Raw genomic sequence first — 14,466 nt, 5'->3', positions numbered from 1 at the left:
CAAGATAAGAGATAATTTTTCCTGAGCCTAAATTTGGCAACAATTCAATGTTGCAACAACTAGTCCCAAAACTTAAATGTACTTAATCAGTCTAGACAGGGGAAAATTAACAAATTACCAGTAATTATGCAAAAAAAAAAAATAATAAAATAAAGAAAAAGAAATGACTAAAGAAAAAATGACTAAAACTAACTTCAGCGTCACTGCAAATAAATTGGTTCCAGAAGCTTTTGGAGATTTCAGAAGAGCAGGCTGAGAATGTGCTGTCTTTCTTCTCATCTCTGGAGACAGCTAACTGATCCACCTTAATCACTGAAATGGACTTTTAGTGGGTGCCAGAATTTGCAAAAAGCTTTGTGAAATTGCCAATGACAAAAAGAACAATTTCATCAATTTTGTAAATTGTAAGATCCATTTAAAGGTGAACCAAAGTGGAGCTACTGTCTTCAGGAAAAAGGCCATTAACCCTAAATTGCCCCCTTTATCAACACAAAATGAAAAAAAATCATCGAGCCCCTATTCAGGAATCTAATGTTAGAAGCTTCTTTTCTCACCGTTAGACAACATTTTGGGTAAAACTGATGTATTTTGTGCACAGCAACTTATAGTGCCCAAAGAATCCAGGAGACCTTCGACTCGTGATTCTTTACATGAAGAGCTACATTTACCCCATTTTTCAGACCATAAGGTAAACTTAAAATGTTTTCATTTTCTCATATATTGACAGTGCATCTTATTTGTGGATTCTAGTTAACTTTCTGACCTCAAATCAATTTATGGTGGTACATGGTGCTCAAAACTCATTCAAACTCTTTTAGTACGAACAAATTTAAAACTCTAAAACTAGCGTACATAATGGTCAACTTAACGGAAGCTTTTAACCTCAGTCCCCTTAAGGGAGCATGCAGTCCTAAATCCAAGTCTAAAATCTGAACCACAGAATTGGACATTTCAAAATGTTTACATCTTCACAGTCCCAGCATGTCAAATGGTAGTAATAGTACAAGTCGCATTCACATCACATATTGTCAAAATGTTGACTATTTCCATACATGCATGTCATTAAGAAAAAAAGGTTTTTACAAGACAACTTAAAAACAATCCGGCAAAATAAAAGTTAAAGTCATTCTGGACCAGGTTGAGTCTCAAGCCAAATCCGAATTCTTCCCCTAACCCCACAACTGTGGGGGTATTTGGAGGGGTAGGGGTTTCCAAAATGTCTTTTTGAAGGGGAAACCGTTGACTCTGTATCCCTTTACAGCTAGGGTACTTCAATTGTGGCGGTACTTGTAAGGGTAGGGCACACGTGTCAAAGTCAAGGCCCGGGGGCCGGATCTGGCCCTCAAGGTAATTCTATCCGGCCCCATTTTTTATTTTATTGTTATTACGGCCCAGTGTTATTTTCACTCATTTGTAACTTGTATAATTTTGACAAAATATATTTTTATGGAGAGTAAAATATTGAAAGTTATTTAAGGTAAAAGTTGATTTATTCTGGAATAATATTCCTGCCTTTTTATTATTCAAAATCATGTTAAAAAGTTACAGTTTTAAAGTTTTAAAAATGGACATTCGCTCAACTTTTTGGACTATTTTGGTATTTAATAAGATTTATTTAGGCTATTTTGGAGTTTAGCTAATATTTCATGCTATCAATTTAGCTATCAGTTTCAGCATCTTTCAGCTAGTACATGCTAGCTGTTTTGGCTAATTTAGGCTTTTTCAAGTTTTTAGGCTATTTTGAAGTTAGGCTAAAATTTACACGCAAGCTGTTTTGGCTAAGTTAGACTTTTTCAGCTTTTTAGGCTATTTTAAAGTTTAGCTTTTATTTCAGCTACATGCTAGCTGTTTTGGCTAACCAAGGTATTTAGCCTACTTATGATTTTTGTGTGTGTGTGGTTTTTTTTTTTGGGACTAATTTGGCATTTAGCTATTATTTGAGCTAGCTATCAACTTCAGTGTTTTTAAATATCAGTTTCAGCATCTTCAACTATCAGCTCTAGCATCTTCAGCAGCCAAATTCATCTTCCAGCATTCACACTAGCATTATCACAGGTAATGCTATATATCTAGTTCATAATTATGTTAAAAAGTTACAGTTTTAAAAATATAGTTCCAGAGTGTTCAATAAATGTTTATCCTGCTCGCCCCGCGATCTAAGGTGTGTTTTGGATTTTGCGAGTTTGACACCCCTGGAGTAGGGGTATACGAAATTGTATAGGGACTTTTGACTGTGTATCCCTCCGCCGCAGGGCCGTCCCGTGCTCCGTTGTGCCGTGGAGGAGAGCCGCTTTTCTTCACGTTATTTACCTTTAAATGTCAGTAATGACTTTTTGACTCTTCAAGGTTATAAAACTGAATTTTCAGAGAGATGTCAGCTTTGCTCTGAAGTAGATGACTGGCGATTATTGATGATGTCATCGAGTGGGAGTGACGTCCAAATCAGAAGAGACTTTTTTTCCGTAACTCTCTGTTTGGAGGGCTAAACGTAGGGGTAGGGAGAAGAGGTAGGTGCAGGGGGAGAATTCAGATACGGCATTGGTCTGTCATCACTTTCTACATTTAGACTTAACTGTTCTTGTCTCATATATACGCGTTCTCCTCTTTGTCTGGATTCCTTTAATTGTTAGGTCTTTTTGCACGAGAAGACACATAAAATTCATAGTTTGGGTTTCTGTGCTGCGGTGCACACCAGCTCACCAGGAAGCTAATGATAGAGAAACACTGTCAACATCTCCACATGTCTCAGGGTGGATGACAGGCCTCAGTAGCGTCACAGGCTTGAATGTGATGTCAGGAATAAATGTGAAGGGGGAAAACGGATGTGTTCTTGCATTCTCCATATATTTTTAAACAATAAGTGGCTGCTTTTGGAAAGACAAGTGGAAATAGTTGAAAAGGAAGTGGAAACCTGGAGAAGATGACAGCAGAGGCTAGAATGTGGGCGGCACAGGTAATAGAAGAAGGCTCTGCACAAACAGTCCTGTCACTTATAGTTCAGGAGGGAGAGGGCTCTTCTGTCTAAACAAAAAAACTTCAGGACTACAGGATACGCATTCATGAAGACTGTTTATGGGCTTAACTACAGTATGGTTATTTTTCACACTATGTGATTGTTGTGATTGTGTGACAAAACATTTGATTAAATCTAGCTTTTGCTAAACAACATTTCTGACAGCAATAGGAATGACACTTTTCCCTAAAGTTGTATTTACAGTGACATTTACTCTTTAGTAAATTGGAAGAAACTAAGGTCATTTTATGATATAAAATATTAAAGGATCTTATAGGGTGGATGTGGCAGACAAAATAAAACACAGTCAATGAGATTACTATAATATTTGATTGATTGATTGATTGATTGATTGGTTTATTTCAAGCATAGATTAAAAAATACAGGACAAAACACACAATTATTTCAAACTCATTAAAGAAAAAAATAAATGCATTGATTAGAAAATAGAAAACAAAAATAAAACACACTTATGTCACATTTGGTTCATTCATTTTTGTGATAATTAGCTAAAGTCAGTAGAGTTTGATTGATTGCTTGAAAAGGAGCGGGAAGAAGCGAGCTTATATAATCCCACCCCTACTTAATTACTTTATTTTATTGTTTTACATAATTATGTAATCCGGTTGTTGTTGTTTTGTTTGTAATTCCCAATAGTAAAGTGAAGTCCTTGTTGATTATTGATTAATCTCATCAAACATTATTTCAGTAAACAGTAACATCAATCATACATCATGTAACAGATATGTAATACTCATTATCATCAAAATACAATGTTATACTGATGTAGAAAAATAATCATTACACATAGAGATCAAGTTTTAAAGTAACAATAGAGTTCTTATTAATCATTCTCTGAAAGAATTCTTATATATTTTCAGTAAACATTAATGATTCACACAATATCTAATAATCATTGATTATCTTTAGAACACATAATTACATTAATCCTGTAATCATTGCTACATATTTTGGATCAAGTAAAGAAAATTAGTACCATAGTGATTGTAAACTTTTCCGTAATCATCACAGCATATTACATGACATAAAACTCATTGATTGCATTTGAAAAATCTTTGATTATTTCATCACATTTAAGTTCAGACATTTGGAATTCTTCAAACACCAGTTGATCTTTAACTCGTCTTATCTTCATATTGTGAGATTAGAGTTTCTTTATCCATTTTCTTGAATTTATAAATGCTTGAACATTGTTTGAGCTCATTACTTAACTTGCAACTGACAAACCAACTAATCACGGTGGTGTACAGTATATGGCTCTTGACCGGGGAAACTTTTACGATAGGAAGCTTGACACCTCCTCCACAGGACCACATTAATGAGTTTCTTACTTTTTTTTAAGAAAGTGACTATTCGTGCGTAATTTTCTCAATACGTGCAGCCAGTTCTGCATGGGGTTCAATTGGAGCCCAAAAAATACTATGTCTACTATGTCTACTGAAGGAGCTTATTGAACATTTGTTTATATCTATGTGAGCAATAGCTTAGTCCACACTTTGATGATAGAATTGTATTTGCTTTGTAATGTTTCAGCTTTATGCTTAAAACATTTTCATTTGCTAATGTTGTTGGATCTGGTGTCAGGAAAGCACTTAGCTACAGTTGCTAGCATCGTTAGCTCCTTTCACAGGACGCGCAGAAGATTTGGCTTTGTCCACGTGTCTAAATCAAGGCCCGGGGGCCGGATCCGGCCCTCCTGGTAATTCTATCCGGCCCTCCAGGTCATTTTATTTTATTGTTATTAATGACCCGATGTTATCTTTCTAACTTGTATAATTTTGACAAAATATAGTTTTAAGGAGACTAAAATACTGAAAGTTATTTAAGGTTTAAGTTGATTTATTCTGGAATAGGGTCCCTGCCTTTTTATTCCTAATTATGTTGAAAAGTTACAGCTTTAGAGTTTTAATAATTGACATTCTGCTAGCTTTTTGGACTATTTTGACATTTACTAAGATTTTTTGGCTATTTCAGAGTTTAACTAATATTTCAGCTACATGCTAACTGTTTTAGCTAATTTAGAATTTTTATAAAAAAAATTTTAGGCTGTTTTGGAGTTTGGTTTATATTCAAACGCTAGTTGTTTTGGCTAATTTAGGCTTTTTCAGTTTTTTAGGCTATTTTGAAGTTCAGCTATTTTTTCAGCCAGATTGTAGCTGTTTTGGCGAACCCAATTTATTATAATTATTTGGCTAATTTGGCATTTAGCTAATATTTTAGCTTGCTATTAGCTTCGGCATTTTTAGCTATCAATTTCAGCATCTTCAGCCATCAGCACTAGCATCTTCAGCGGCCAAATTCAGCAAACAGCATTCGTTTTGGATTTTGGACTGTGTTATTGAGTTTGACACTCCTGGGGTAGAGGTATCCAAAACACGCTAATTCCTAGCATTATTACACGTAAAAAATAAAAATTAAAAAAAAGCCCTACGACAGACTGGCGACCTGTCCGGGGTGAACCCCGCCTTCGCCCTTCAGTAGCCGGGTTAGGCTCCGGCACCCCCGTGACCCCGAAAGGGAAGAAGCGGAAAAGAAGATGAATGGATGAAAAATTAGAAAAACACAGTTTGAGGATGCTACATGTTAGTGTTTTGCAATAACACCCAACCTTGTTTGCAACGTGTAAAATAACAGACAAACATTGAAAAGAAACATTTACTCTGACAACACTAACTCCTTTTTTAGCAACAGCTAAAAAAAATTATGTAAAAGAACTGAAGTTTTGGCAAAAAAAAGTACTGCTGACAAGAGGAAACTTTAAAGATTGAAAAATCTTAGTTGCACTTTCTACAGATTTGCTTAATATTTTCTATCTTTAAATTAATTTATTGAACATTTTAAAAACTGACTTTTTTTTACTTGTATTTTGATTTTTTTTATTTGTTTTTTTCTTATTTATTTTTTTATTTTGGCGACTAATGTGGGTTTTTCTTTGTGGAAAAAATACCATCAATTTTGTCCATGTGTGTACAACTCCTGCACATCATCCACAGTAATGATGCAGGCTGAGCCACGGTCAAGTTTAATAAGGAATTCTGTCCAAGTCATGATCTTTTCATTTATAGCATAGTTAAAATGAGCATATGTTTGTCATCAAATGTCACAATTGTGCTTTAGAACAAGCAGTGAGCACCATAATTGTTTTTTGCTGCCTTTTCACAAACACAAATGCAACACAATGACAAGAAAATGGTGAGCCACCCATAGAAAAGGATCAAAACAAACAAACTATGATGGTTTAGGATTGTCCCAAACCAAAGTTAACTCTTTGTCTCCTCCACTGAAAATTGACAGATCATGACTTTGATACACATTTAGCATCAAATTTGTCTCATTGTCTTGCAATGAATAAATATTGCTAACCCCCACTTTTCTGAAATTATCTTATTTTAATGTTGTTTTTTTCCCTTTAGAAGACATTTGGAACCCCTGATGTTGAGAAAAATGGAGCTGCAGAACGCCACGGCGGTCACGGCGAGGGCAGTAACAGGCAGCAGGGTGGTTGTCTTAACATAAACTCTGTGAAACTTGTGTGTGTCTGCTGTTTTGAAAATAAATGTAATCACAAATATTAGGATGCCAGGAATGTTTTGCTTCTTAAGGACAGCTAATCCTCCTCCAAATTCTAATGAGACATTTCTATGAGACGGTTATGAATGCAGGTTTTGTCTTTGTGGAAGTCAGTGTGGATGGAGACTTTATGGATCTTATTTTCTGCACTACAACGCACAGTTAAAAGCATTTTAATTCCTTAATGCCTATTGTCGCAAATATACAACAAATCACTGTGGCTGTAAAATTACCTGTAGCGTCTTTTATAATTAAAAGCATATTTGATTTTTGATGCCTAGAAATAAATTCAGGCATTAAGGGGTTAATTACAAAAACGACAGTACAATTTATAAACTGGATATATGCAGAGATTTTGTCTTTTATTTCTGATGTTGAAGCGATTTTGAGAGGTCTACGAATGCTCTGTCAAAATGTTTGATAGGGTGTTGCTGTAAATGCGCTAACACGGCTAACGTTTAGCATTTTTGAACTGTTATTTTTTTCACGTTTAACATCCATACTTGTCACAGTAATGTTTGTTTTAGCGTCATCGGTCTGTTTTTTTATGTTTGGGTTGGGAGTTACAGGAATTGTGAATATGTTTGGCTAACATGTAGCGTGTTACAAACAAGATTTAGAGTTACAGAGACCAGAGTTAATAAAGTCAGACTGACTGATGGATTTATCTCTGACTCTTTTGTCTCACTTAATGGGCCTATTTCATTGGGTAGGCTCGCTACACTTGCCAACGCCTGGTGTACAACAGAGCTCGCTATAACGGACCTCGCTAGCTCGATACAGCAGAGCTTGATACAACAGGGCTCGCTAGCTCAAATGATCTCACTAGCATGCTACGGTGGAGCTCACTAGCTCTCTACAGGGGAGTTTGCTGGCTCAAAACCACACAGCTGGGTAGCTCTATACAATGGATCTTGGTAGCTCACTGCAGAGGAGCTCCCTGGCTCGCTACGGGGAGCTCGCTACAACGGAGCTTGCTAGCTCGCTATAGGGGAGCAAACCCATTGAGTGCCCACTTAAACCAACATGGGCGATTACAGGTGGGGCCAACACAGAAGCTGCAGACAAATCCATTCGGGGTCCACAGAAAGGTATCTAAAGGTTTACAGATAATATAACGGATTGGAAAGGAGTATCATTAATAGGAATAGTGTTGATAAAATCTTAACAATATTATCAATATATATTGAGAAAATAAATATGTTCTCTGTGCTTACAAAGCAGGAATAGGTTTATAGTGAAACTGCAATCCAAACTGAATGTTTGTTGCCAAGTCTGTGTTTCTGCATTTCAGTCCAAAGTATTTATCCATAGAGATATTAACACAAACTCAGTGGAAAAAAAACAAACATCTTTAGGCAATTGAGTACCTTGATAAGAAAGTTTATTAACACATATAAATATAAATATGTAATTCAACAAAAGTTAAAGAATAAAAAAACAAGTGCAATTTAAAACTTGTCAATTACATCTACCAATATTGTAAAATACCAAATTGTTTCTTGTTTTCATCTTTTACTCTTATTTGATGCAAAGAAAGCATTTTAACTTTTCTTTTCCTCTTAAGCTATTTTTTTTAAAAAGATGGAAAATGTGAGATTTCAGAAAACTTTTAGTAAAGATGGTGCAAAGTGGAAAACTTTTACTTTACTGTTTGTGTGTAGATGCTTGGAAAATATCACAAAAAGAAGTGAGAGCTCATACAAGCTTCTGTGAACCCAAAAAAAAAAAAAACCCAAAAAGGAAATTGTTGAAGTTTGAGGAATCTCTGCACCACTGTCATGACAAAGTATGAAATATTCCCCCAACAGCAAACCTGACAGAACAGCCGCAGTCTTTCTGTTGTACAGCCCTTCTGTCACACACGCCGCTTTTGTGAGAACCAGTGTTGAACAATTCAACAAAACACTCTTTTCCATGAATTCACAACATGTCAAGAAACCCTCCGTCAATAGTGGGGGACCGCACTCTGTTTAATCGCTTTAAAGTCTATTTTTACCCATTTCCTTTCCATTCCAGCAGTTTCGTTGCATGTCTAAAACACCCGCTGCATGCATGATGACCAGATATGAAAAGTTCTTTCACTTAAGAAAAAAAAACGTCTAAGTGCACTAAATAAAAAAGTTTCCTTTTAAGGCCAAAAACAGTGCAGCCAGTGTTAAGTAGTGCTCTTTCCTTTGGTATATTAAAAAATGTATATTTTATGTCGAATAATTTTAAACGTTTGTTAAGGGAAACCAAAGGCGGTAAAAATCGTCTCACACAGAGCAGTAACACCAATAAGATCAGCCAGCCTGTAGACTATCACTATCATTATCAAGGACAGCAAAGTAGATTTTAAATCACACAAACATCAATCATCAAATGGGTTAAAGAGGCCCCAAAAATGACACATAAATAACACTGCTTCACCAGAAGGGAGGATGTGGTCCTTACCCTATTTGTCAATTTAGAATATGAAAATATGACAGCACAACATACCTTCTGAGAAACCTTGTGTCATTCCAAAGATCCAAGCATGTTCCAAACAAAGTTCTGTGTTTGGAAAGCAAGGAGAATTTATCCACCAACCGCGGTAGACGGAGAGGTTTTGGAGAAGCGCTCAGCAGCTCTGGGAGCCGCTGAAAAAGGCCAGAGAGACAGGAAGTGTATCCTGACTCAGCCTGGTTGAGTGAAAAAGATCCACTGGGCACCTGACACCAGAGCATTCACGGTCAGCAAAACATCAGGAGCTGCTAAATAGTGAATGAGCAAAGCAAGGAGAGAGGCAGCACAGAGACCAGCACACACCATACGGCGTGCAGGGAGTCTGAAAGGCATCATTACAGGTGAGCTTACTGAGGGCTGAAGTACAAGATGTGCACACCTATAATCAGTTGACAGAAGTTGCTGACTAAACAGTTCATCATCACTCTCAGGATCTCAAGTGTTTTGTGGCCCAGACTGGATTTCCAAAACTTTTTTTAATGAAAAGTGAAGGCAGATGATGTCATTTAGTAATCTAGACATTTGCTTGGTTCCACTTCTTTTCACTGTGTGTTGTTTCTGCACAGCGTCACCACAGACACATTCATCTTACAGAAAGGTTGATATGCATTTAAAAGTAGAAATAAAGGCCAAACAAAAATGAGACGCAGTCAATCTATAGAAATAAAAGTGTTAGACAAGTATTAAAGCGTAAGAATTCAGCAGGAGCCTGAAGACTCATTATGGTGACCTCACTGAGACAACAAGAGATACTGAGAGTTCTTTCACACCGGGACACGAGGTCTTTGTTGGAGCTGCACCACAGTTGGTTTATTTTGACAGTCAGGTTTGTTTGACAGATGTGAAACCTCATTTGAACTTTGTCGCAGAACAAGGTCCCACCTGCTGTTACAAATTTGACACAAATTGGGAAGAACCAGATGTTGCAGTTCCTCACAATGACCACTGGTGTCAAAAATGAGCACATTCTAATTGACTTGTTCTTAAAGTGTCCCATGATAATTCATTTTATTAAAAAAAAAACATTCCCAGTAGTGTTTTAATTTTGATTATAACGTTTTTAACCAAAATCCCAAAACCCTAATTGTCTTAACAATACATTTTTCACGTTGATCTGAAGCTTCTGTTTCCAAAATCTCCTTTGAGGGGACGTGGCTTTTGGAGCTGAGCTGAGTAGCTCCGCCCCTGATTCCCCCCCTGATTATGATAGCTCTGTGTCTCTCTAGCATAAATCTTCACTGCTGCTACATAAAAACGTCCATCAATCTGGGTAATGTCCAGCCGTATGGTTCTGATCCGGATGTCAGCTGGACGAGGAAGTGAAGATCTTCATGGACAGAACTTCCTCCAAAATCCTGATTCTTTCTCCTTCCAGTTCACCAAAGACTCTTTGAGCTAATTCTCCAATGTTTATTGACTGTGATCAATACATTCAATCATTGGTTTCTCAGAGTTCTTGATAAAATAATCAAAGCTAACATCAAAATGCTCTTTCATTGATTTACAATCCTTTCCAACTGCGGTCAAATGAGCCGCCGTTCACATTTCCGTGGTCACATCAAGAAGCTCCGTGGAGTCTGGTGGAGATTTTCCAGCGTTCTCAGTCCTGCTACCGTAAGTATTGGATGAAACTCACACCAAAAATCCAGTGATGCTGATTTGACCACAGAAATGTGAACGGCGGCTCATTTGACTGCAGTCAATGTGAAGATACCATCTTCTCTTCTCCAGAACCTGAACTAGACACTAGGAACAGATGAGGGTTTAGTGCATGTGCAGCAGAGCTGTTGATGGAAAGAAGATCATTCATTCAAACAGAGTCTGTCCAAGACACTTTGATTGATTTAAAAGGAGAAATACTCGGAAATACAAAAACAAAATGATTTCTTATTATATTTGTTCTATTTCAAATGTCACACAGACATGTTAAAAACTCTAAAAACAGGATTTTAATGTGTATTACTTTTTTCTCTCCGTTTTAACTGGGGGATGGCATTTTCCAATGGGTAGCATTATATTATATTATAGTCTACTCAAGACGGCGTCTGAGAGCTCTAAACATGTTTACACTGCTCTGATAGTCTCATACCCACATGAGTCTGTACAGCGAAACTAAGCATGAAGTGGGATGAGCACATTAACCACAGTTCACTCCAACCAACTCAGAATGGCCGATTAGGCAGAGTTAAGTGAGTTGTATTCAGTCCACCAACCTGCCAAACATAAAATATATATAAATAAAAATAAAAAAACAACTCCCTAATACCACACATATTTGAGATTGGATCTTTTAACATTGGAGGTGAGTTAAAAAAAATCAAGCTCTGAGAGGTCATTTAAGGATTTGCAATTTTTTGTATCTCCTGGGGCAGCAATACCACAAAATCCACAGACACGGATTCGGCCCTCCGGGTAATTCCATCCGGCCCTCCAGATTATTTTGTTTTATTGTTATTGATGACCCGATGTTATCTTGCAATTATTTCTAACTTGTAGAATTTTGACCAAATATATTTTTTTGTAGAGTAAAATATTGAAAGTTATTTAAGGTTTAAGTTGATTTATTCTGGAATAATATTCATGCCTTTTTATTATTCAGAATTATTTTAAAAAGTTACAGTTTTAAAGTTTGAAAAATTGACATTCTACTAGCTTTTTGGACTATTTTGGCATTTACTAAGATTGTTTTGGCTGTTTTGGAGTTTAGCTCATACTTCAGCTACATGCTAGCTCTTTTGGCTAATTTAAGTTGTTTGGGGTTTTTTGAGGCTAATTTGGCATTTAGTTAAAATCTTAACTGGCTATTAGCTTCAGTGCGCTCAGCTATTAGCTCCAACATTTTTAGCTATGAATTTCAGCATCTTCAGCATCCACATAATGCTATTTATGTAAAAAAAATAAGGTTTAAAAGTTTTAAAAATGTAGTTTTAGAGCGTTGAATAAATGTTTATCCTGTGCAGCCCGCGACCTAAGGTGTGTTTTGCACTGTGTGATTGAGTTTGACATCCCTGCCCTTGATGGTTCTCCAGTGTGCCACAGGGTCACACACTCGCTCACATTAACATGCAGGGACAATTTTGAGTCATCAATCTACATACAAAGCATGTTTTTGGAGTGAGGGAGGAACAAACCCACACATGCTCAAGGAGAGCATGCACGCTCCACACAGAAAGGTCTCAAACGGGGTTTGAACCAGAGTCTGAGTGCCTGTTGAAGCAAGAGTGCTAACCACCACACCACCGTGCAGCCCAGATGTGCAGCTCATACTAAAAAAACAGACTGCACCACAGAACTGAGTCATCTCTTCTGTTAGAAATGGTTAGCTCTCATGGTAACAAAAAAAAGAAAAACATTTTTTTTGTTGAATTCACACTGGGGCTCGGTCCTCTGTCACCACACAGTAAGCCATGAAGGGTTTCTTGATGGGTGGAGAGGTTTCCACTTCTGCATACAGGGAACCATAAAATCACTTTGAACTTCTAACTGCTTTGGTGGAGCTGCTCAAACAGCACGAAGTCGCAATAAAACAAAGAGAAACGAGAGTCAAGCCTGTAAAAAGAGTCTGTTAAAATCCCTTTTTTCAAGTTTAAAACACTGTACAAAAAGAAAAAACTCATTCAGTTGAATCAAAGGAAAGTGTTTCTCCTTTTTGTGTCATTCTCTATTTTTGTGATGGTAGAGCTATAAATATGAGTGCCTGCAATAAAACATTTAAAGTCTGGGAACATTTCATTGTTTTTCCCGCAGTGTTTTGCGTGATTATGTGTGTTTGTTGAACGTGTCTTAAGAATATTCTGGTCAGACTGAATCAGCAGAGAGAAGCTTCTTCTATTTCTCCTGCTACTGTTTCCAGCACATCTCTACCACCGACAGTAGGAAGCTTTGTGCAAAATGTTGCAAATCTTGCTCCAGACTTTTTCTTTCACAGCTCTATTCCGATATACTGTATGACAGACTTGGTGTCATAGAATTCCACCCGGTCACAAACCACAATCATTCATTTCTCCTAAATGATCGATTTTCAAACACTCCATATTTCTGTGAATTAAAAGAAAGAGTATCCATACATCACTTCCAGATCCAGGTTCCTGATTGGTCAGAGTTCATCTGGTTTAACCTTCAAAGCACATTCAATGGCCATGTATTTTTCAGCACGAGCTAGAAAACAGTCACAGAAACTTGCATAGAAAACCCAAAACTCAAAAAGTCCAAAACATGCATATACAAACGTTAATGTTACTATTTCATAGAAAGTCTGAAATGTCCAAAATAAAATATTATCATATCAACCGTGGTCACTTGAACAACCTTTGCCCAGGGCAGTGTGAATGTAGCCCAAGTTTCAGGAGAACCTGGCTGCAGACAGCAACGTCCAGTAGGAGTGGGCGATGCTGGGACTCTGGGTATCATCTGATACCAAGTCATTTCAGGGCTAAATCACAGATATCAATACCAATGATTTTTCTTGAAATGTTTGGTTCTAGAATAACTTTGGAATTACCCAACTTTTTGATCAACAAGTTTGTAATGAAACACATGACTGAGACTTTTCACAGTTCAAAAATGTTTCTTAACTACAATTAATTACAACAATATGACCTGAAAATGCATCAAATATAGAACATATATATTAGAAATGCCATAATACAATAATAATAAGGAAACAGTAATTTTTTAAAAAGCTATAACATTTGACCAATGAGAGAGTGGTGAGTTGCACAAACTGACTCATCAGATGTGGTTCCCGCATCCAACGTTTGATTGACAGATTCTCCCGAGCTGCTTTCAGTGAGAGGGGTGTGGACTCACAACAAGCTCACTCCTGATTGGTGACAGCAGGTCCTCTAAAAACCTCACCAGATTGGGTGGATTTTTGTTCAACTTGGGAGTTTTTTTCCGCCCAATCTGACAACACTGGAGACAGATAGACACCACGCTCACATGAACTCTGTGAGTAAATTTAAGCTCTCTACTGTACGTATTGAAGAAAAAATGCAGCAAAAGTATCAATTTCATCATGCTCCCAGCCAACAAGGCCTAGTGGCTTAGGTGGCTATGCTAGCCAGTTGCCCGGTGGACAGCGTAGCGAGTTCCACTGCCCAGGGTCCGGCAAAGCAAGCAAGTGCTGCCGCCCAGGAGTCAGCAGAGCTAGCAGGGTCGCTGTCCTGGCCTCCAGTCCCTAGGCAGCGAAGCCCATGTGGGCAAACACAGCTGGGGCCACAAGGGAAACTGCAGACAAACCCAATTGGGCCCCACATTCTCTGCCCACTTTTGAACTATATGGGGCCCACTTGGCCTTGCTGGCTGGGCTAGTATCAATACTTCATCGATATGCCAGCCCCTAACATCCAGAACTGGTCCTCGACCAGAACCAG

At 37.5% G+C, this 14,466-nt stretch overlaps 1 protein-coding gene across 2 annotated transcripts in view; it reads right to left on the bottom strand.

Moving 5' to 3' along the window:
• Positions 1-14,466, bottom strand: part of LOC112151766 (INSC spindle orientation adaptor protein) — an 82,506-nt gene that overhangs the window by 55,352 nt on the left and 12,688 nt on the right. Inside the window, exon 1 of one of the 2 annotated variants that reach the window (XM_024280824.2) lies at positions 9,086-9,227. The exons of the other annotated variant lie outside the window; for it this stretch is intronic. The gene's annotated coding sequence lies outside the window, so the exon portion shown is untranslated. Of the gene's footprint in view, positions 1-9,085; positions 9,228-14,466 lie in introns of those variants that run through there. 2 annotated transcript variants of the gene reach the window in all.

Source organism: Oryzias melastigma, linkage group LG6 (assembly GCF_002922805.2).
Source record: "Oryzias melastigma strain HK-1 linkage group LG6, ASM292280v2, whole genome shotgun sequence".
NCBI classification, from domain to species: domain Eukaryota; kingdom Metazoa; phylum Chordata; class Actinopteri; order Beloniformes; family Adrianichthyidae; genus Oryzias; species Oryzias melastigma.
Note: the sequence above shows the minus strand (reverse complement) of the source record. Positions and strands in the feature narration are given on the sequence as shown.